Below are 22136 nucleotides of genomic sequence, written 5' to 3' on the forward strand. Positions count from 1 at the left end.
GACTTGAAAGTGCCTTAGCTCCCAGGTGATCCTTTTGGGATACTATAATTTACTTTGGGTCTCCTGTTAAGGCACTCTTTAGCTATAGAAGCAGTTAAGTGACCCTGTGGATACTGCTAGATTTTGTGTCAAATTCATCCTTATTAGCTGTGTGATCCTGGGTAAATTATTTAACTTCAGTCTGCCTCAGTTTCTTTTCTTGTAAAATGGGAATAAAAATAGATTCTTCCCCTTCCCCCCGCCCCAACACACACACAGGGTAGTTGAGATGATCAAGTAAGGTATTTGTATAGTGCTTAGAGTGCAGTTCCTGGCACATAGTAGGCACATAAATGTGTGTTTCCTTCTTTTTATAACGATTGTTCAACCAAATGTAGGCAGAAGGCAGTGAGAAAAACATGAGTAGTTTGGGGATCTGTCCATGTTATCAACGATTCTATTCAACAAGTATTTTTATTAAGGACAAGGCTATTGGTTGGCTTAGCATGAAGTTAGCAGCTGTGTAAAATTCAAGATTAATCTCCTTGCAGGGCAGTTGAGTCTGGAGAACCTTCTTTTTCTCTCCTTCCCTCAAATAGTGGCTTCCCAAGTTCCACGATTTGGTTGCTCCTGATGCTTTTGTGCTAAAAACAAAGCAAAACAACAACAACAAACAACTCAAAGGGATTGAAAGGTTAGCCTGGAAAGAGTAGTAGTAAGAGAATCCTGTAGCTGGGATAGTCGAAATGGCTTATCCAGGATCATACAGGTTAGAACTCCTAACTCCTGCCCAGTGTGCTTCCTACTCATTATACCACTTTTGTCTAGTCAGCCTATCCTTGCTCAAAATTAGAATATAGTCTCCTTGTGGGATTCTGTTGTGTTTCACTTGGTGTCCCTTTTACACAGCAGTGCATTCTTTGTCCATAGGAAGTGCCTATCAAATGTTTATTAACAAACTGATAAATTTTTGCTATTGCAATGAAAGTCAATAAAAAGAAAGTAGAAGATTGCAAAAACTTCTTAAAAAAGAAAGAAATGATAGAAAAATGACAAATATAGAAGGGAGGACTGAAAAAGACAAATCTTTCATCAATTTATGATATTTTAAGGAAAGATGCCTTACCAAGTAAGTAGAAAAGACTTCCTTTTCCACCAAGGAATAGTTTCAAAAATAGGGTATCTTCTGTCTGAGTCTAGTTTCTAGAGCTAGGGAGTTCCTCTCTACTAATCACCACCACCACCAACAGACCAGCAAAAACCCCAAAACATCTTCCTCTGCACTGTTGCATAAAATCAATGTGGATTTGTGTGTGTGTGTGTGTGTGTGTGTGTGTGTGTGTGTGTGTGTGTGTGTTCTCCTGGGCATTTTTTGCATGTTAAAATGAAAACTACCTTTGGAAATAGGTGACATATTAACCACAGCTACTGTTTGCAGTTTAGTTTAAATTAATTTTTAGCAGTCTTTTTCATCAGAACTTTTTTTTTTTTTTTTAATTGGAGGGTCTGGAGTCCCCAAGACAGATTTTGTCAATATTTCATTCCCCCCCCATCGCTGGTCCTGTTTTCAGCCTTATTTCCCCCTCTACATGACAACAAGTTTCCTCACTGTCCTTTATAGAGAGCGAGCTCGTTCTTGCCTCTACCTTTGTTTCTATAGTTCTTGATAGAATAGCCTTTCAGGGGATGTCTCTTCTCAGCCTAGTAAGTCAGCTCCTGCAAGTTCCTCACATAGTGCCCTATTATTATTTATATTTCTTATGTGGATGTCTTGTCTTTTCAACCAGAATGTAAACTTAGCTTTTAATCCTAGAGTTAGAAGGGGCAGTGCAAGTTCCTGGAGAGCGAGTATTGTTCCTTAGCTTCAGGAGCATGCTTTTTCTACCCCCTAGGGCTGGCCTCCTAGAAATTCAATAAATATGGGGGGGGGGGGAAAGAGCAGGGAAAGGGGATGGGAAGGAAGGAAGGGAAGTTGGATGGAAGGAAGGAAAGAGATAAAGTCTTTTTTACTAGCTGTGTGACTGGGCAAATTATTTCTTTATGAGCCTGTTTTCCTCACTTAAAATGAGATGGTTTGACCTGAAGTTTAAGGTCCTTTTTAACTGTAAACTCCTTTGAAGGATGTTTGGGTAGTAAGAAAAAGAAAGGTAACAGAAAGGAAGGGAGGGAAAGGAAAGGTAAGGAAGGAAGACGGGGAGAGAGGCAGGAAGGAAATGAAGGGAAAAGAAAAAAGGAAGGAAGGAAGAAAATGAAGACAAGGGGGGGAAAGGAAGGAATAAATATAGATCCGTCCAGGCTTTCCTAATTAATTCAGGTTTTCCTGTCCCTCTGCTTCTTTCTCCTCCTCCCCGCCTCCCTTCTTCGCTCAGGAAACTGCGGTATAAGGGTTGAAAAGTTCTTTCCCTGACCTGCATAGTTTCTGGCCTCATCTTCTGAGGCTTTTTATTCTCTTGGGTTTCAGGAAGAAGCATCAAACTCGTGAACTCCTAACTTTGTTTTCACACCTTCTGATACTGTTTTGGTAGCTTTGACCTGGAGAGAGTTTAAACTCAACTTTACAGCTTGGTCAAGGGGAGGCACTTTGCCTTGACCTCCCTCTTGGTCTTCCTGCCCCCCTTGCCCCCTCCGAAGAAAGGAAGCCTCCCTTGGCTTTGCACCGGATGGCAGCTCGGCAGGCTCCCGGCGGTGAGGAGGGGGCTGGGGTAGGGGGAGGACTTGTCCTCCAGGTCCTTTGGCTAAGATGTGTAAAATTTTCCAGCTGTCAGAGGAAGAGTCGAGGTGAATCAGCGTGTCATACCGGAGGTTGCTATCGTTAGGAAGGAAAACAAAATGCTAAGGCCGGTGATCATTATCTGCACCATTTGTCTGTCTGTCTCCGGAGAGGGCTTTGGATGTGGGGCCCGGGAGCCAGCGCAGCGCCGAGACGGAGGCCCACCTCGGAGACGGGGATGCCCCTTGTTTTGAACCTGGGGTTCACCCATCCTACACACACCTGAGGCTGTCTCCTAGGCGATTAAAGATGACTTATAGAAGGCTGGAGTTGAGAAGATGAACGGTTGGGACAGGGGCAGGGGTGGGGGGAGAGCAGAGAAGAATCGGGGCTCTGGAAAATGTTACTCCTGTGAATAGATATAACCCAGTTATGAGTTATTTTGACATTTCCTGTTCCAGGCTCTACCTGCCCTGCCCCTGTGGGTCTAGGGAGGCTGGGAATGGAGGCAGATTGAGTGGGACAGGAGAACAAAGTCAGGTCAGCAGTGAATTATGAACAATTCCCAATCTCAAGGCAAAGCCCTCGAATTTCTCGTTGACTTTCAATGAGAGTATCCCCCAAGTGAGAACAGAAGCATGTTTTAAGGGGAGGGAAAAAGAGACCCTGCTCAGGTTCTATAACTCATACCCCCACCTCCCCCTTCTATAAAATAGGGGTCATCAGTTTGATTAGAGCTATAACTAGGGAGAGGGGCAGGCCTTTGGCACAAAATGTATCCAGCACTGACAATATTTATACTTTAGCAGATAGAAACAACTGAGCTTAGAACCTGGTTATCAAAAATAAAAACTGTTACCAGATGGTACTTCCTTCCTGTCCCTACCCCCCACCTCCTTCTGGACATCCCTCGGGCTTGCTACCCTTTGCCCAGCTGTGCTCTGCTCCCCTCCCCAGGCAGGGAGGCTCTCTCCTGTCCCTTCTTCTCTTCCAAAGTCTCAGGTCTCTCTCCTATTTTCTACCCCCATTAATTTGTCCTAAAATGTTGACTTGATGGAGCCTTTTGTGCTGGTTTCCCTTGGGTGCAAATTTTTTAATGTTTGCCTTGGACCAGAATTATGGATTAAGGCTCTGCCTCTCAGACCACAGTTATAAGTATAGACACAAACTCCTCTTGGATATGTGCTTGGCAAAGGGACCATTAAAAAAAAAAAAAAAAAACTCTTGAGCCTCCGGAGGCTTTGCTGATTTGCCAGCCAACAAAGGTGACTTTTACATGAAAATTTCACCCAAGCCCCCGGAAGAAGACATCATCCTGCCAAACCCAGATTTATAGCCTTGGCCACTATGGGAGCAGACAGAAAGGAAATATCCCAGCTGTCTCCTTTTTTCCCCTTCAAGTGCTTTTAATATAATCACCAGATCATCTCCAAACCTTCATCTGCTGAGGCTGGCCTAACATAAGGGCTGGGAGGAGGGTGTCTAAAAGTCAGGGTCAAGGTAGCTCTTTCTTGTGGCACAAGAAGCTCCAAATGCAGATCCGAATATTGTAAAACACCAACAACATTTATCATTTACTCCTCTGTGTTCAAAGCAGCAATCTAATTCTGAATAGAAAGCTATAGATAATCTACATGTCCCGTCCTCTTAGGTTTTAAGAGTCTAGTTGGGGATGACACAATTGAAAATAACTATAATGCACAATACCACCTGATGGAATGGTGCAGTAGAAAACAAAATAGTTATGGAGTTAAAAGACCTAGGTTCAAATTCTGCCTTTCTCTATGACTTTGGTCAATTCACATAAACTGGGGGAGGGGGCAGACCCAGTTTCCTCACCTATAAAATGAGGATGACTTCTGGGGTACCTTCCATATTCTCTCATTTCTATGTAAATTTCAACACTATAAGCGGCTCAATGAAGCAGTTACCAATATATCTGGCAAATGTTGGTCCTGGGGAGTTTTCAGATCATCCTGAGAAGTTAAATGACTCGCCTGAAGTAGCAGAGCCCATATATGTTAGAGAAAAGACTGAGTCCTTCCAACGCTCAGTGCATCAGTTAAGTGCATTATATGGTTATAATAAAGTCCAAGGGGGAAGAGAGGCTGGTACTATGTGGGAAAATACAGAAAAACTTCACAGAGGAAGGTGGCAGATGAGTTGGGCTTTAAAAGAAAAAAATTCAATGGTGAAGAAAAGAAGGGAGGTTATTTTTGGCCTTAAAAAGTTAGGGGAGGGGGAGAAGGGGAAAAGGGAAGGGCAGAAGGATTATTCTGGAGTGGTTTTCACTTCCTCAGAATAGATGGAATGAAATTAAAGTTCTGTAAGAAACAATAATACCCTGAAGCCCTAAACCCAACAGACCCTCTTGCCAGCTCACTTGGAATCCTGCCCCCTCTGGCATATCTTCTTGTGATCTGTTGGAGACCCACTGCTGAATCCATCCAGCCCCAAGCCTGGAGCCTGCAGACCTGTTTGTTCATAACCAGATCTTCTGATTAAGAGTGTGTGTTGGGGGTGTGTGGCTGGGCTGATGGGTTTTAGGGAAGAGTTAGAGAGCCAGAAGAGAGAAGGCAACCTCTTCTCAACAAAATGATTTGTTTCACGTGTTGCTGATGGCTTTCTCTTTTACTCATGTTGAAGTATTGAAGTTGGGGGGGTGTTGGAAAGTGGGGAGAAGCAGGACTTTTCAAGTCTCTCTCCCTTAAAATAGGGATGAAAACATATAGATTAGTCAACTTGAAACTTGATCACAGAGTCTTAATTTTGGGGAAAAGTGTATGATAATCTTGGAAATAGCCAATCTCCTAATCCCCTTAATGATTTATGCCAGGAGGACAGAAGGAAGTTTAAATGAAATATGCATACTAACAAATGTCACATCCCTTTGGAAAGGATTAGATCAGTAACAGTTTTACACTTATTTACAATGCTGGTTTATTAACATTTCAGGGGTGGGAGCCTGTCACTGAAATGCAAGCTGGGATTGAGAAGACATCTGACAAATTATTTATATAGACATCCAAGGGCCTCAAGAAAAATTCCCATATTTAAACATTCCTAGATGGTGTGGTCTTAGCTACACGGGATATTTAAAGTAACAATGGGAGCCGAATTCTTCCTCACATATTTGGCAGAGCTCCAGTGTGAAAGTCCACAAGAGAAGGAGAGATTTGTTGTCGGGGGTTGGGCAACAGATGAAAATAAAATGGCTGGTTCTAATTTGGAACCTAGTTAAGATCTAAGTTCTTCCTCCCCTTCCTAGAATTACAAGAGAAACATGATTTTGATCTGAAAGACATTTCATGTAATCCACTTTGGTAGAGTCTAAGAGGTACCGTTCTGAACCTCCCTTTCCTCTTACCCTTGAAAATAAGGATGTTATTAAATGAGCTAATAGGATGCCATTTGAAAAACTTGAGACCTTTTCTTTGGCTAATATCTGAAGGTGAAAATAGCCACTGGCACAGGGGTAGTCTGCTAACTAAACCTCTCTAATGTTGCAGAGAATTGTGACTATTTATTTACAGGGCTCTGTGATCCAGCAGCTAAGTACACGGTTGACCCACTTTCAAGACATGAATTAGTGGCACTAGTTCCAAGCTAAATCTTAGAAATCTTTCTGTCTATTTTGGAAAACTTAGATGCATTTTTCTGAAGCGGAGGTTCTTAACTTTTTCTTGTGTCATTGACCCTTTGAACAGAATGATGAAACCAATAGGCTTTTTCTCAGAAGAACTTTGTTTAAGTGTATAAAATGAAATACATGGGTTTACAAAGAAAAACAATTATATTGAAATAGTTATCATTTTTTAAGTTCACGGATCCTAGGTTAAGAAACTCTGTTTAAAGGCAGGAAGATAAACAACATGACCACTCTCTAAGTCCTTTTGTGTCTGTAATAGAGGAGGACATCCAAGGCTCTAGATTTTTGGCTTCTATCTAGTCTCAGCCCTCACTGTTTTTCTACCCCCTAAACAACAATTACTTGAGGCCATTTTTCAAGTAACACATTTATTTAAATTTTGAACAAAATCACTCAGGAAAGGGAGATTAAAGCCAGGCCCAAGGAAGAAGTGATAGGGAAAGAGGCTAAAGATGGAGGGGGTAGGAAACTCTGATGAGTGGGAAAGGTCAGAAAACTTGGACGATGAATGTTTCTGAACTCCCTGGAGCTCAGCCCAGTCTGTCCCACAAACTCTGGATCATATGAGTCAGCTGAACATCCTTCCAGGAGAGGGTCTTCCTTTTAGCATGGTTAAGAAGGAACAGGATATTCTTTAAAAGATAGATTAGGAAAATAAGATTATCAGTCTTCTGCAATGTCAATAGAACTACTCCACCACCTCTATTTTGAGGAACAATTTTTTTGCAGCATCTTAGCAAAGAGTCTCTTTGTCATTAAAAAATACGACTCCTTCCATTTCTTTATTTCTTCTATACTTCAAAGATGCTTCCTAAGTTTCCTGTAGAATGTGGAGCAGATGAGGAAGGAGTGGGGAGGACTGGGGAGGAGCCTGAAGAGAGTGGACTCAACAGTTTGTGCTTTTTCAAGCTAAGGGCTTTCTGCTGCAGGTAGCATGGTCTGGCTTCTCTTGTCTGTTGGGGTGGTCTGTGAAGTGAATATAATAGGTAACCAAGCAGAAATTTTAAGGGACTAGTGGGGAGGAGCTACTCAGGAGTATGTGTCTGAATGAGTAGGCAAAGAACTCAGAGGGTGTGCTTGTGAACTGGAAGAGAGAACTATTGTCTTATGGGGTGCCAAAATACACCCTCCGGACTAGCTCTCTGGAGGTCAGAGAACACAACTGCCTCTCATTCTCCCTTGTATCATCATCATCCTCTCACATGACTCACAGATCCATTCTACAGGTCTGAGTTAGACTTCCAGCAGCCACTGGCAGGTGGCTCCCGTATCACAACTTAGAGATATGGAGGAGCAGAGGGAGCACAACACTAAAAAATATTCTGGAAGCTACAGAAGCCTCCAGAGTTAATTAGAGGAAAGAACAAATATCTCACTGAACTACAGAAGTTCCCCCAAAACTCAGCACCCTTGTCAGGCAAAGCCTAGTAATGGCTGCTTATGGTGGAGAACTGAAAGGTTATCAGGTAAGCCACTGAGTGATCAAGAAGAGAAGGAAGTGGGAAAGGAGAACATAAAGGGTTGAATCTAGTTTTGCTACTTCTGGCCTGCAAACTTTGAGAAGGAAAAATTCTTGGAAGTAATTTAGACCATTCCCTCATTTTAACAGATAAAACATGTTGCTTCTTGTGTGTTTGGGGAGGGGGGAGGAGTTCACCAGAAAATGGCAAGGTCATTCCCAACACTGACATTCCATGCTTTGAAGCCCCTCCCAGTTCTTAAGGTCCTTCTAGATGTTGAATTTCTAACTTCTGAGTCTCAAGGACGTTTCCAGTTCTAATCGCCATGTTCCTAAAACAAGATTCTGGTTATTTTGGTCACCGAGGTTCAAACAGACTGAATAATCTTTACATTTTATGTTCAGTGCTAGAGATAGATAAACTACATCATATTCCCTGTCCTGGGAATGGGAATGAATGGGGTGAAACAATTTCTACACAAATTACTAGGACACAGAGGAATATGTTATAGGGACAAAGAGACATCCTGGAAAAGAGCCATGAGTTTAAGAAAGGAGAGATCACTTCAACTTCCTCAAGTGAGGTCAGGAAAGAAGTGGCATCTGAGCTAGACCTTTGACAAAGGGAGAAGATCCTAATTGCTGGAGATTGAGGGTCAGGTGCATTGGAAATATTGTGAAGAAGGGGCAGCTAGGTGGTGCAGTGGATAGAGCACCAGCCCTGAAGACCGGAGTTCAAATCTGGTCTCAGACACTTAGCACTTCCTAGCTGTGTGACCCTGGGCAAGTCACTTAACCCCAGAAAAAAGAAAAAAAAGAAATATTGTGAAGGAAATCATGGAGCCAGGAAAAAAAAAAAAAAAAAGCTAATTCTAAGAAATCATTTGCAATCCACCAAATGATTTTTCAATATTTAACACCCAAGTGTTTATAATTTTCAAACTGAGTTAATTGGAGGAAAGGACAAATAGCTCATGAATTGGAAGCTAAGGCAAATTCAGTGAGTGTTTCTTGTTAGCATGTGGAAGGCAGAATCATCAAAACATGGTAGAGAGGGAAGACATGAGGGAATAGGGGAAGCCCAAGGATGCTTTAGGCTTACTTTAAGATTTGCAAATGTTCTTTCATTTGATTCTCACAACTCTGGGAGGCAAGTGATATTATGATCTTCATTTTACAGATAAGGAAACTAAGATTGAGAGAGGTTAAATGACTTGACCAAAGTCACACAACCAATGAATGTCTGTAAACAGAATTCAAACTCCAAGTCTAATTAATACTCTATCTACTGTACCACTTTGCCTATCAGCCAATACATTAAATAGGAGGTAGCAATGGACAAGATTATTATATATTCTGTAAGTGCAGAGTGGTTTAGTGCATTAAAGTTCTTCAAGCAAAGACTGGATAACCCCTTGTATGTTGGAGAGTGGATGCTTGTTCAGGAATGGATTGGACTATCTAAGCCTCTTCCAAGTCTGTGATTTTGTACCAATTTTCATGTCCTAAATTTCATCTCTTTCTCTTCTGGTATCTGGGTAATGAATGGGATTTAATAAATATTTATACTTCCAGTTAGCCATCCAGCAACTAACTGGTAAGGAAAGAGAGGTTTAAGCATACTTAGGTTTCTGGACTTTTCTCAAAGACCCCTATATTGTATAAAATGCTGAGACCACAATAATACTCAAGCATTTGAGACTGTTTGCTTCCTTTTTGTTTTTTTCTTAAAACATGTTGATATAGACGGATGGAAATGAGCAATGGAGCTTGTTGATCTCCTAGGCCTAAAATGCCTATCGGTATGAATCATTATTCATTTGTGATAATACAGCTAAGTTTCTTAGGAGTCACTCATTCCAGAGGTACCCTGCTTATCCGTCTATTCCCATGTTCCACAGGTCCTATATTTGATAAGTATTCTTTGTGAATTTCTAAGATAAATCCTTCATGGTAGGAGATATTGATTTTACCAGTTGATCAGCTTTGTGACAGAAACTTTGCAACAGAAATCTCAACCACAACCACTGATGATGGAGGGTTTTTTGATGCATATTTCCTTTTTTCTTTAATAATAGTTTTTTTATTTTTAAAAATAGTTTTCAATATTCATTCTTACAAAACCTTGTGTTTCAAATTTTTCTCCCTCCCTTCCTCCATCCCCGTTCTCTAGTCAGCAAGTAATCTAGTATATGGTAAACTTGTACCATATGTACAACTATGTACACTTCTATACATATTTCCACAATTATCTTGCTGCACAAGAAAAATCAGCTCAAAAGAGGAAAAAAATGAGAAGTGGAAAAAAAGCAAACAAACAATAACAAAAAAGTGAAAATTCTATATTGTGATCCATATTCAGTCCCCATAATCCTTTTTCTGGATGCAGATGGCTCTGTCTATGACAACTCTATTAGAATTGGCCAATTTTTTTCCTACTATATGTTGTTTACAGGAAACATACCTGAAACAGGATGAGACATTCAAACTAAAAGTAAAAGGGTGGAGCAGAATCTATTATGCTTCAGGCAAAACCAAAAAAGCAGGAGTAGCCATCCTCATCTCAGATCAAGCAAAAACAAAAATTGATCTAATTAAAAGAGATAAGGAAGGGCATTATATCCTGCTAAAGGGAAGCATCAATAGGGAAGCAGTATCAATATTAAACATGTATGCACCAAGTGGTGCAGCATCTAAATTCTTAAAAGAGAAATTAAGAGAGCTGCAAGAGGAAATATAATAGCGGGAGATCTCAAACTTGCACTCTCAGAATTAGATAAATCAAACCACAAAATAAATAAGAAAGAAGTCAAAGAGGTAAATAGAATACTAGAAAAATTTGATATGATAGATCTTTGGCGAAAGCTAAATGGAGACAGAAAGGAATATACTTTCTTCTCAGCAGTTCATGGAACCTATACAAAAATTGATCATATACTAGGGCATAAAAACCTCAAAATCAAATGCAGTAAGGCAGAAATAGTAAATGCATCCTTTTCAGACCATAATGCAATCAAAATAACATTTAATAAAAAGCCAGGGGAAAATAGACCAAAAAATAATTGGAAACTAAATAATCTTATACTAAAGAATGATTGGGTAAAACAGCAAATCATAGACATAATTAATAACTTCATCCAAGAAAATGACAATAATGAGACATCATACCAAAATGTGTGGGATACAGCCAAAGCAGTAATAAGGGGAAGTTTTATATCTCTACAGGCCTACTTGCATAAAATAGAGAAAGAGAGGGCCAACGAATTGGGCTTACAACTAAAATTGCTAGAAAAGGAACAAATTAAAAACCCCCATACAAACACAAAACTTGAAATTCAAAAAATAAAAGGTGAGATTAATAAAATTGAAAGTAAAAAAACTATTGAATTAATTAATAAAACTAAGAGTTGGTTGTATGAAAAAACCAACAAAATAGACAAACCCTTAGTAAACCTGATTAAAAAAAGGAAAGAGAAAAAGCAAATTGATAGTCTTGAAAATGAAAAGGGTGAACTCACCACTAATGAAGAGGAAATTAGAACAATAGTTAGGAGCTACTTTGCTCAACTTTATGCTGATAAATTCGATAACTTAAATGAAATGGAAGAATACCTTCAAAAATATAGCTTGCCCAGATTAACAGAGGAAGAAGTAAGTAGTCTAAATAGTCCCATCTCAGAAAAAGAAATAGACCAAGCTATTAACCAACTTCCTAAGAAAAAGTCCCCAGGACCAGATGGATTTACAGGTGAATTCTACCAAACATTTAAAGAACAACTAACTCCAATGCTATGTAAACTATTTGAAAAAATAGGGATTGAAGGAGTCCTACCAAATTCCTTCTATGACACAGACATGGTACTGATACCTAAACCAGGTAGATCGAAAACTGAGAAAGAAAACTATAGACCAATTTCCTTAATGAATATTGATGCTAAAATCTTAAATAAGATATTAGCAAATAGACTTCAGAAAATCATCCCCAGGATAATACACTATGACCAAGTGGGATTTATACCAGGAATGCAGGGCTGGTTTAATATTAGGAAAACTATTAGTATAATTGACCATATTAATAATCAAATTAATAAAAACCATATGATCATCTCAATAGATGCAGAAAAGGCATTTGATAAAATCCAACATCCATTCCTACTAAAAACGCTTGAGAGGATAGGAATAAATGGACTATTCCTTAAAATAATAAGGAGCATATATTTAAAACCTTCAGTAAACATCATATGTAATGGTGATAAACTAGAACCTTTCCCTGTAAGATCAGGAGTGAAACAAGGTTGCCCACTATCACCATTACTATTCAATATAGTACTAGAAACTCTAGCCTTGGCAATAAGAGCCGAGAAAGAGATCCAAGGAATTAGAGTAGGAAATGAAGAAATCAAATTGTCACTTTTCGCAGATGACATGATGGTATACTTAGAGAACCCCAAAGACTCTGCTAAAAAGCTATTAGAAATAATTCAGAATTTTAGCAAAGTCGCAGGATACAAAATAAATCCACATAAATCCTCAGGATTTTTATGCATTACCAACACAATCCAACAGCAAGAGATACAAAGAGAAATTCCATTCAAAATAATAGTCGATAGTATAAAATATTTGGGAATATATCTACCAAAGGAGAGTCAGGAATTATATGAGCAAAATTACAAAACACTTGCCACAAAAATAAAGTCAGATTTAAATAATTGGAAAGACATTCAGTGTTCTTGGATAGGCCGAGCGAATATAATAAAGATGACAATACTCCCCAAACTAATCTATTTATTTAGTGCTATACCAATCAGACTCCCAAGAAACTATTTTAATGACCTAGAAAAAATAACAACAAAATTCATATGGAAGAATAAAAGGTCGAGAATTGCAAGGGAACTAATGAAAAAAAAGTCAGAGGAAGGTGGTCTAAGTGTACCTGATTTAAAGCTATATTATAAAGCAACAGTCACCAAAACCATTTGGTATTGGCTAAGAAATAGACTAGTTGATCAGTGGCATAGGTTAGGTTCACAGAGCAAGATAGTGAATAAAAATAGCAATCTAATCTTTGACAAACCCAAAGATCCCAAATTTTGGGATAAGAATTCATTATTTGACAAAAACTGCTGGGAAAACTGGAAATTAGTATGGCAGAAACTAGGCATGGACCCACATTTAACACTACATACTAAGATTAGATCAAAATGGGTCCAAGATTTAGGCATAAAGAACGAACTCATAAATAAATTGGAGGAACATGGGATGGTTTACCTCTCAGACTTGTGGAGGAGGAAGGAGTTTGTGTCCAAGGGAGAACTAGAGACCATTATTGATCACAAAATAGAACATTTTGATTACACCAAATTAAAAAGTTTCTGCACAAACAAAACTAATGCAAACAAGATTAGAAGGGAAGTAACAAATTGGGAAAAAATTTTTACAGTTAAAGGTTCTGATAAAGGCAGGCCTCATCTCCAAAATATACAGAGAATTGACTTTAATTTATAAGAAATCAAGCCATTCTCCAATTGATAAATGGTCAAAGGATATGAACAGACAATTTTCAGATGATGAAATTAAAACTATTTCCACTCATATGAAAGAGTGTTCCAAATCACTACTGATCAGAGAAATGCAAATTAAGACAACTCTGAGGTATCATTACACACCTGTCAGATTGGCTAAGATGACAGGAACAAATAACGATGAATGTTGGAGGGGCCGTGGGAAAACTGGGACACTGATGCATTGTTGGTGGAGTTGTGAAAGAATCCAACCATTCTGGAGAGCAATCTGGAATTATGCCCAAAAAGTTATCAAAATGTGCATACCCTTTGACCCAGCCATACTATTACTGGGCTTATACCCCAAGGAACTACTAAAGAAGGGAAAGGGTCCTGTATGTGCCAAAATGTTTGTGGCAGCCCTTTTCATAGTGGCTAGAAGCTGGAAGATGAATGGATGTCCATCAATTGGAGAATGGTTGGGTAAACTATGGTATATGAATGTTATGGAATATTATTGTTCTATAAGAAATGACCAACAGGAGAAATACAGAGAGGCTTGGAGAGACTTACATCAACTGATGCTGAGTGAAACGAGCAGAACCAGAAGATCATTATACACTTCAACAATGATACTGTACGAGGATGTATGCTGATGGAAGTGGATTTCTTCAACATAGAGAAGAGCTAATCCAATTCCAATTGATTAATGATGGACAGAACCAGCTACATCCAGAAAAGGAACACTGGGAAATGAATGTAAACTGTTATTTTTACCTTCTGAATCCAATTCTTCCTGTGCAACAAAAAATTCGGTTCTACACACATAAATTGTATCTAGAATATACTGTAATATATTTAACATATATAAGACTGCTTGCCATCTGGGGAAGGGAGTTGGGGGAGGAAGGGAAAAAAATCTGAATAGAAGTAAGTGCAAGGGATAATGTTGTAAAACATTACCCATGCATATGTACTGTCAAAAAAATGTTATAATTATAAAATAAAATAAAAATTTAAAAAAAAAAAAGAATTGGCCCGAATCACCACATTGTTGAAAAAAATCACATCCATCAAAGATGATCATCATATAATCTTGTTGTTGCTGTGTACAATGTTCTCTTGATTCTACTTATTTCACTTAGCATCAGTTCATATAACTCTCTCCAGGCCTCTCTGAAATTATCCTGCTGATCATTTATTATAGAACAATAATGTCTCATAACATTCATATACCACAATTTAGTCAGCCATTCTCTAACTGCTGGGTATCCACTCAGTTTCCAGTTCCTTGCCACTACAAAAAGGTCTGCACAAATATTTTTGCACATGTGGGGAAGGAGGTTTTTAAAAATGAAAATCAATGGCAGAAAACTCAAGGAGGTAGATTGTCTATCTGATGAGGGAAAAGATATATGAAGTATATTTCTTCTAATACAGCACTGCTCAGGACTAAGAATCAGGAGACTTGGGCCTAGATGCTGTATGACCTTCAGATGTGAGGTGTTCATGCACATAAGCTCATGCAAGGTTGACTTGTTTCTCTTTCTTGAAGACTTTGTCCTGGGAGAAATGTTCAGAAAATGGTCATTTTTCTTTAGTTGGATGTATAACGAAAAGAAAAATGACCATTCACCTATGACCCAACTCTCACCTGTGGCTCTAAGAAGCAGCAATTTTCCCCAGGTAAAACATCTTGGTGGATGGGCTAAACCAGGTAACTGACAAGCCTCAAACCTCCCAGTGACTTAGGGGGTGCGATCTCAAGCATGTGAAGATTTACTCTGGACAGAATGGGTGAATGAAAATAATTTGTTTCAATGCTCATGAAGGTGACTGAAGCTAAAGTTTGATCAGAATCAAAGGTACCAAGTCATCCACTGCATCCCAGACCATCAACAATCACTTTGACTTTTGTCTTGCCACTGGATTTTGGTGACTCTGAAAGCAAGAGTGAAGTTGATGACTTTGTGCAACTCTGGCTCACTTAAATCCATTCATTCAAAGTCAAGACATCACCCCATTATGTCATTGGTCTTCTTCAAAAAAGACGCCAAACAATTCATCTGTAAAATCAGGGAGTTGAACCTGATGATCTTTAAAGTTCCTTTATAGCCCTAAGTTATAACCTATTCTATTTTATCAATAAATTCAAATAGCTTTCTCCAGTTCTTAGCAGGTCTTTAATATACTTGTCATGTAGGTATTATAGTTATCTGTGCTTATCTTATCTCATGATCAGATTACAAATTCCAGAAGGTGAGGAACTGTGCCAAAACATACATTTTCATTTTATTTCTTTCCCTATTGCCTAGAATTGTGCTTTTTCACAGTAGGTTCTTAATAAAGGAAGGATCCTATATAAATGATATTTCTGACACGCTCCTGTGAAGAACCCAGAGGCAGGCATGGAAAATTATCATATATTTTTATAAATTTGAATATCAAATCTGACATAGGAAGATAGAGTCAGATAGCCAGAGGAAACAAGAAAAACAGTTAATGATTACAAATTATAATTTAGAGGGCTAGAATAGGATTCACTCAAAGGTGGGGCTTTCATTGATTTATTAGAGAGCTCCTTTCACAACTCACAAGGTATTGGTTTCAGCAGGGGTATAACTACATAGTAGAAAGAGATTAGGTAAAGTTAGGCAGCAAGAAATAGTGACTAGAATGCTGGATTTATAGTTGTGAATATGTAGGTTCAAATCCCATCTCTAACATTTATTTGCTGTGTAACCATGAGCAAAGTCATTTAACCTTTCTTCATCTATAAAATGAAGACAGGAATCTTGTAGGATTCAAATGAGATAATATATGTAAAAAAGCACTTTGCAAACTTTCAAGTGCTACATAAATGTCAGCTATTATCACAAAAGGTAATTAACTGAACTTTAAAATTCCCTGCTTATAAAGTCCTTTGTAGTGAGTTTTCTCCTCTCTTAAAGAAGAGAGAGATCTTCTCTCACAGACTGTCCTCCAGAGCCTCTGTGCCTTGAGGACTCACAAACTCTCTTAGGTTTGAGCTACAGTTTGGAAATCCAACTCATTCTTTAATCTGATCAGGTGCCTGCTGTTTCAGAGCTTTTTAGTAATCCAGACTGCACAGGAGACTGGCTACATGGGGTTTGATTGCCAAAGGGGTCACGGGGCAGTCTTGGGTGGGGGCAGGGGGAGATTCTGACTGTAACACGGAGAACAGTATGAGAATCCTAGAGATCTGGCACAAGGACCATTGTCCAATCCCCTTTCCTCTCTTTCTAGACTGTTTTTGACATCTGGCATAGGTCCAAGGTGAACTGGTCCTTGTCCAAGCTACCCTTAGAATCTGGCACAAGAAGGCAGGTGGCCTTGCTATAGGGAGCAAGTAGTCCCTGGGTGACAGCCATGGAAGAGTCCAAGGAGATCTCTGAATGGAGTAGCTCCCCGGAAAAGGGTCTTTTTATCTTTTCCCAGCACAACTAGAACCCCACTTCCTTCTCAGCAGTCATATGGTAGCCAAAAAGGCAGACTGACTCTAGGGCTGCACAGAGAGATCCAAGAGGATCCATGAGAATGCAGGTACAATCTTTCTGTATTCTCTCTTGGTCAGACCTGAAATATTCAGTTTAGTTTCAGACATTTTAGGAAAGATAATGACAAACCAAAAGTAACCAAAGGAAGGTGACCAGCTTAGTGATGAACTAGAAACCAGAAGAATCATTATTAATGGGATTTTAGAGATTTACCTGGAGAAGAACTAAAGAAAGGACTCATGATAACTGTAAGTATGGCTTGTCATGTGCAGGAGAGCTTAGGCTTTATTTGGATTAGAATGGGGTAGAAATGACAAGAGAATTTCTATGAACTTCCCAAAGGATTTCCTAACAATCACAGCTATTCTAGATGGAATAAGTAGTAGCTTGGTGAGGTACTTAAGAGAGAGAGATGCTTAGTTGCTTCTGTCATAGATTCCTACCAATCTAATGAAGTCTTTAGTGGATCTCTTCTCAAAACAATGTTTTTAAATAATCAGGAAGATCTGAGTTTAAAGCTGGCCTCAGATAATTACTAATTTGTTGGATCTGCATAAGTCAGTCTCTTAGTTCCTGTTTCTTCAAATATAAAATAGGGGTTAAAATAGCATCTACCTTATGGTAGATTAATAAGATAATATTTGTTGTGAGGTTTAATAAGATAAGATTTGTGAAGTGACAAAACAATATATAATCAATGCTAACTACTGTTATTATTATTATTACTATTATTATTATTATTATCATTATTCAAATAGGGGTATCCTGGTGCCAGCCTTTGCCAGATTGTTGGGTATTTTAAAAATAATAATAGCTTTTTATTTTTCAAAATACATGTAAAGATAGATAGTTTTCAACATTCTTCTTGCAAAACCTTGTGATCTAAAATTTTCTCCCTCTTTTCTCCCCTAGTCAGCAAGTAATCCAATATGAGTTAAACAAGTGCGATTCTTCTAAATATATTTCCATATTTATCATGCTGCACAAGAAAAGTCAGATCAAAAGAGGAAAAAGATGAGAAAGAAAAAACAAACAAGCCAACAACAGCAAAAAAGGTAAAAATACTATGCTGTGATCCACATTCAGTCCCCACAGTCCTCTCTATGGATGCAAATGGCTCTCCTCATCACAAATCTATTGGAATTGTCCTGAATCACCGCTTTGTTGAAAAGAGCCAAGTCCATCACAGTTGATTTAGATTGTTAAATTTCCAGCATGAACACTTATACCTCAGAAATCAGCAATTTGGGCTTGATTTATTTTTTGACCATTGCCTAGACTTACGAAAGTGATGGAGACAACGTTAATAGTGCAGATTAAACCTCTATCCTTAGAGTTGTTAAACATTTACCAATAGACTTCTGAATGGGAAAAATGTTAAATTTCAATTAGAAGTTAGTAAAAATAAAAATGAAAATCTTTTCTCATCCATTTAGGGGTTCATGGACCCTCTTATTCTTAAAGAATATAGAGGGAATTTTTGTTTAGGTTAAAGTCTGATTATTTGGCCTCCTAGATACCTTTTCATTCCTAGATGCTGAAGCCTTTTAATATAAAGCTATTCCTCCACCCCCAAGCTCATTAGTCTTTCAAAGCTTCTTGGATTAATTGAATGAAGCTTTGTTGCTGTCAACAACCTCCCCCCACAACTCAATAATATCCTCCCCATATTCTTCATATTCTCTATTTGACTTTCCTTTCAGAAGGACTCCATCCCTAAGCTTTCCCATCTCCTCATTTCCCTATTCCAAGACTTCCTAAGACCTTGAAAATCCCATCTTTCCATTAAGTTGATATTAGAACTTATAAGGTTAGCACAGTCATATGTTCATTATTGTTCATATATGTGTGTGTGTGTGTGTGTGTGTGTGTGTGTGTGTGTGTGTGTGTGTATGAATGGTCATTGCTAGAGGCAATCTGTTACTGGATTCAAGAAGACCTGGGTTCAAAATGCATGTTTGACTCAATGTGATCAGGGGGAACCACTTAAATCTAAGTTTCAACTTTGATTATATCAAATTGAAAAGTTTTTGTACAAACAAAATCAATGCAGATAAGATTAGAAGGGAAACAATAAACTGGGAAAACATTTTTACAGTCAAAGATTCAGATAAAGGCCTCATTTCCAAAATATATAGAGAATTGATTCTAATATATAAGAAATCAAGCCAATCTCCAATTGATAAATGGTCAAAGGATATGAACAGACAATTCTCGGATAAAGAAATTGAAACTATTTCTAGTCATATGAAAAGATGCTCCAAATCATTATTAATTAGAGAAATGCAAATTAAGACAACTTTGAGATGACACTACAAACCTGTCAGATCGGCTAGAATGACAGGGAAAGATAATGCAGAATGTTGGAGAGGATGTGGGAAAACAGGGACACTGATACATTGTTGGTGGAATTGTGAATACATCTAGTCATTCTGGAGAGCAATTTGGAACTATGCTAAAAAAGTTATCAAACTGTGTATATCCTTTGACCCAGCTACTGGGTTTGTATTCCAAAGAGATCTTAAAGGGAAAGGGTCCTATATGTGCAAGAATGTTTGTGGCAGCCCTCTTTGTGGTGGCCAGAAACTGGAAACTACGTGGATGCCCATTAATTGGAGAATGGCTGAATAAGTTGTGGTATATGAATATTATGGAATATTATTGTTCTGTAAGGAATGACCAACAGGATGATTTCAGAAAGGTCTGGAGAGACTTACATGAACTGATGCTGAGTGAAGTGAGTAGGACCAGGAGATCATTATATACTTCAACAACAATACTATATGATGATCAATTCTGATGAACGTGGCCCTCTTCAACAAGGAGATGAACCAAATCAATTCCAATATAGCAGTAATGAATTGAACCAGTTACACCCAGCAAAAGAACTCTGGGAGATGACTATGAACTGCTACATAGAATTCCCAATCCCTCTAATTTTGTCCCCCTACATTTTGGATTTGTTTCACAGGCTAATTGTACACTATTTCAAAGTCCGATTCTTTTTGTTCAGCAAAACAACTGTTTGGACATGTATACATATATTGTATTTAATTTATACTCTAACATATTTAACATGTATTGGTCAACCTGCCATCTGGGGGGAGGGGGGGAAGGAGGGGAAAAATTGGAACAAAAGTTTTGGCAATTGTCAACGTTGTAAAATTACCTATGCATTTATCTGGTAAATAAAAACTATTTAAAAGAATAATCTAAGTTTCAGTCTCCTCACCTATGAAATATTGATGATAGCCCCATAACTGTGGAGTTACTGCAGGCCTCAAATGAGGCATCATTTTTGTAAGTTTTAAGTTACTCTGTAAATGGGAACTATTATTATTATTATTATTATTTTGAAGATTTTTCTTTTTTTTGAGGCTGGGGTTAAGTGACTTGCCCAGGGTCACACAGCTAGGAAGTGTTAAGTGTCTGAGATCAAATTTGAACTCGGGCCCTCTTGACTCAGGGCTGGTGCTCTATCAACTGCGCCACCTAGCTGCCCCCGGAACTTTATTATTATTACTCTTAATGCTAACACTCATAACTTAACCTAGAACTTCAGTCTTTTCCCCTAATTGGATTGTCCTTCAGGGTATTATATTCTTTCCTGGGATCTTGTTGTTTCCAATAAAACTATTTGGAAAGGGAGGGGATGCAGCCTAGAGGAAGGCCAGGCAGCTCTATCTCCTCTCACTCCTAAAAAGAAAATGAGAGACACAGAGAGACACAGATGAGAGAAAGAGAAAAAAGATAAAGAAAGACAGAGAAAGATCCAACTCACTTCCAGTTGATCAAAGATGGACAGAGGTAGATACACCCAGAGAAGAAACACTGGGAGGGGAATGTAAATTGTTAGCACTAATATCTGTCTGCCCAGGTTGCATGTACCTTCGGATTCTAATGTTTATTGTGCAACAAGAAAATGATATTCACACACATGTATTGTACTTAGACTATATTGTAACACATGTAAAATGTATGGTATTGCCTGTCGTCGGGGGGAGGGAATAGAGGGAGGGGGGATAATTTGGAAAAATGAATACAAGGGATAATATTATAAAATATATATATATATATATAAAATAAAAAAAAAAAAGAAAGACAGAGAAGGAAGAGGAGAAAAAGAGGAAGAGAGAGAGAGAGAGAGAGAGAGAGAGAGAGAGAGAGAGAGAGAGAGAGAGAGAGAGAGAGAGAGAAGGAGGAGGAGGAGGAGGAGGAGGAGGAGGAGGAGGAGGAGGAGGAGGAGGAGAAGAAGAAGAAGAAGAAGAAGAAGAAGAAGAAGAAGAAGAAGAAGAAGAAGAAGAAGAAGAAGAAGAAGAAGAAGAAGAAGAAGAAGAAGAAGAGAAGAGAAGAGAAGACAGAGAGAAAGAGGAGAGAAGAAAGAGAGGGGGAGAGAAAAAGAGAGAGGGGAGAGAGAGACAGACAGAGAGAAGGAGGGAGGGAGGGAGGGAGGGAGGGAGGGAGAGGGAGAGGGAGAGGGAAAGAGAGAAGGAGAGGGAGAAGGAAAGGGAGAGGGAGAGGGAGAAGGGGAAAGGGAAAGAGGGAGAGAGAGAGAGGAGAGAGGGAGAGAGAGAGAGAGAGAGAATGGGAAGAAAGGTTTCCAAGCCTTGCATCAGTTAAGTGTTAATATAGGTGTCGGCATAGGAAGTGTCTTCTAATGACATAAGGAAATGAGGGGAGTTTTTCAATCATCTCCTGCTTAACAGATACAGATGTATTCATAATTATCCCTTGCCTCAGGGCAAGAGGCCCAGGTGGGCTCCAGCAGGACTTGTGTTCTTGCCAGACAAGAGCCCTCAAAGAACAACATGTAGACAATTGGAATGCCATTTATCGTGCAAAACACAATAAAACCCCGAGCTCTCTTCCTGTCTCAGAGACCCATAAATTATGAAAATTACACCTGCCCCAGGCAATGGACATATTGTTTTATTAAAGTTTGGATGAATAAACTTTAGGCTCTTAAAAATGTCCTCCTCGACTTTCATCTGGCACACACCTCCAGCACAAGAGTTGTCTACTTGCACTAATACGATTAGTCACAAATGTACTTTGAAAAGTTTACTAATTTAAAGTCACAACAGGGGGCTGGTTGTTGGGGTAGGGGGGATGGAGGAGGAAGCTGGGCTTCAGGAGCTGCTCAGGGGTAAGGGGTCATCAGCTAGATAAAAGCTCCCACTGTTGTAAAGTCTGGACCTAAGGAGATTCCTGTAGCCCCCAAAGGATAAGGGGCATTCTCTGACATAGTGGGAGCCCTAAGGTCCCTTTTAAAGATGAGGGTAAGGTAGAAAATGGCTTGGTCTCCTAAGAATTTACCTAG

General features: G+C 38.9%; 1 long non-coding RNA gene across 1 annotated transcript; it reads right to left on the reverse strand.

The window, feature by feature from the left end:
* Positions 1-434: 434 nt before the first annotated feature.
* Positions 435-2973, reverse strand: LOC141553535 (uncharacterized). Its single transcript, XR_012485503.1, has 2 exons — positions 2388-2973; positions 435-623 (listed from the first exon to the last, which is right to left on the reverse strand). It is a non-coding gene; the product is annotated as an uncharacterized LOC141553535 (long non-coding RNA).
* Positions 2974-22136: the final 19163 nt, after the last annotated feature.

The sequence above is a fragment of the Sminthopsis crassicaudata genome, chromosome 2 (genome assembly GCF_048593235.1).
Source record: "Sminthopsis crassicaudata isolate SCR6 chromosome 2, ASM4859323v1, whole genome shotgun sequence".
Taxonomy (NCBI): Eukaryota; Metazoa; Chordata; class Mammalia; order Dasyuromorphia; family Dasyuridae; genus Sminthopsis; species Sminthopsis crassicaudata.